This window comes from Amblyomma mixtum, chromosome 6 (assembly GCF_055824585.1).
Source record: "Amblyomma mixtum isolate Tamu chromosome 6, ASM5582458v1, whole genome shotgun sequence".
In the NCBI taxonomy this organism is placed as follows: Eukaryota; Metazoa; Arthropoda; class Arachnida; order Ixodida; family Ixodidae; genus Amblyomma; species Amblyomma mixtum.
The window spans coordinates 29,778,502-29,780,854 of record NC_143017.1 but is presented as its reverse complement, the minus strand read 5'-3'; the positions used below and the strand labels follow the sequence as shown (position 1 = coordinate 29,780,854).

Here is a 2,353-nt window from a genome sequence, read left to right as displayed (position 1 = left end):
AGTCGTTATTATCCGGGACAATATTCAAACGAGTGTAAGCAATGTAAGGCCAAAGCGGATCTCAACCATATTCTCTGGAAATGCCCTTTTGCCCCCCTGGAGGGACAAAAAATAAAGTCACTTGAACAATGGGAGGCTCTCCTACTCAGCTCCGATCCGGAGACTCAAACAAAAGTCGTCCAACTGGCCGAAGACGCCGCCAGGAGCCAAGACCTTCTGGCCGTCGTTTAGGCGGGGGCCGTATATGCCCTTCAGACTGTTGGCAATAAACGTTTTACAATCCAATCCAATCACAGGCGGTTCCCCGCCGACTTCTTTGCTGGTGTCGTGCGCCTCGTTGCCGCTGTCGTCGTGAAGTCGCTTCGCTGCCATGGCACCGACGCTCGACATCACAACGTCTTCAGTCCCCTTTTGCGTGACGGTTGCAGTAGGCGAGGCGCTAGTCGTCTTTTCGGGGCAGTCGTTAGTGGACGTTGCAGCGCTCCCCGGCTTAGCCTCCTTTGCTGGTGCACTCTGTGGCTCTTCTTTCGCGGGAGGAAGCGGTCTAGTGGCGTCTTGAGCAGGCGGTACAGTCGGACCACCAGCCGCCTCTTCTGCGTCGGCCTGGTCCATAAGGTGCTGAGCTTGGACTTCGTTGCTTGCGCCCAGTCCTGTTACGTTGGCGTACGTTCGAGTACACTTGCTCTCATCATGGCCGTAGCGCTTGCACAAGGTGCAGCGCGGCACTCGGCACTCTCGCCTGATGTGGCCTCGACTGTTGCACCTTAGGCATAACGGCGGCCTACCTGGTACAACTAGTAGGGCATTGCTTCCAGCAGTACGTACTTGATGAGGCAAGTCCTCGAGAGTCAGTCCGGGCTTCAGTTTAAGGCCGACCGTGCGGGTAGAAGAGCCCTTGTCAGCAATGCCCTGAACGCGCCAGCACTCCCGAGACAGGTCGGTTACTTTCCCGTATGGGGCCAGCGCATCACGAATATCTTCGTACGGGGCGTTATGCAGCACCCAATGCAGCTTCAGCCGCACATCCTGGTTGGTGGGGTGAATGACAAGGCATCGTTTTTCCTTCACTTTCACTTCGCCAGCTTCCAGAATTTTCTTCGTTGCTTCTGCGCTACTGAAGGCGACCGCCCACACGTGGTTCATCTGAAACGCCCCCAGAGCTATCACTTCGGGAAGCATTCCGAGGCGAACCAACGTGTCGCGAAAGTCTTCAACACGAAAAGGCCTGGCTTTCAAATCACCGTGAAGAAAGACGGTATTCAAAACGGACGCACCTGTTGGCAATTGCGGCATACAACTTGATAATCCTGGGAATCTTGGTCAAAAAACCTGTTTCCGCGGCCCTGCTGGGCTGCTGACACCGCTCCAACGGAGCTCATGATAGCACCTCCGTCACGCTCGGTGGCCGGAAATGGAATCCAGCCGTTGTCCTCAAGCATACTCGCAGTGTGCCGCCTGCAGTTAAATGGCCAAAAGACACCGGTAACACAAGTATATGCCTAGACGGTGAAAAAAAAATACGCCTCTTTTATATGCGCCGCCCGGGAATCGAACCCGAGTCGCAAGAATGGGAATCTTGCATGATAGCACTACACCAGCAGCGCCCACGTTGCGTGATATACCAGCCGTTGTCCTCAAGCATACTCGCAGTGTGCCGCCTGCAGTTAAATGGCCAAAAGACACCGGTGACACAAGTATATTCATAGACGCTGAAAAAAAATAAAATAAAATGCGCCTCTTTTATATGCGCCGCCCGGGAATCGAACCCGGGTCGCAAGAATGGGAATCTTGCATGATACCACTACACCAGCGGCGCCCACGTTGCGTGATATACCAGCCGTTGTCCTCTTTTTTTTTTTTTTAAAATACCTCTTTATTGAAACAAGCACGATACATTGCTAAAACAACCAGGCCTGCTTAGGCCGGTCGCAAGTTAAAATTTCTTGAATTGCACCAGTTCATGAAGCACACTCAACCATGCAGGTGGGTCCGCCTGCGCTTGGTACACATCTCGTAAGTAACACACACTCTCCACAAAGTTCTCCCTGACAGATCGGATAGCAACATCTCCATTCCGGACAGCCATTCGAGTTTTCCATAAACTATGCAGGCCCAGGAGCATAATCATGTCATAGGGGACACCTGTGTCATCTTTGTCTACCGGTAAATAGCGAATGCCAATTGGTGATATGGGTAATTCTTTCTTTAGCGTACGTTGTAAGACATCCCAATAAAAAATTGGGTCCCAGCATTCAATGAACACATGTTCTATGGTTTCAGGCTTCTTGCAAAGCAAGCAGTTCGTTGTCCATGGCACAAATATACCTTCGTCCGCGAGCCACGTCTTAACCGG

At 52.2% G+C, this 2,353-nt stretch overlaps 2 non-coding genes across 2 annotated transcripts; both read right to left on the bottom strand.

Moving 5' to 3' along the window:
• Window positions 1-1,533: 1,533 nt before the first annotated feature.
• Window positions 1,534-1,604, bottom strand: TRNAG-CCC (transfer RNA glycine (anticodon CCC)). Its single transcript has one exon. It is a non-coding gene; the product is annotated as a tRNA-Gly (tRNA).
• Window positions 1,605-1,745: 141 nt separating this feature from the next.
• On the bottom strand, window positions 1,746-1,816 carry TRNAG-CCC (transfer RNA glycine (anticodon CCC)). The gene has a single exon. It is a non-coding gene; the product is annotated as a tRNA-Gly (tRNA).
• Between the last annotated feature and the right edge of the window lie 537 nt (window positions 1,817-2,353).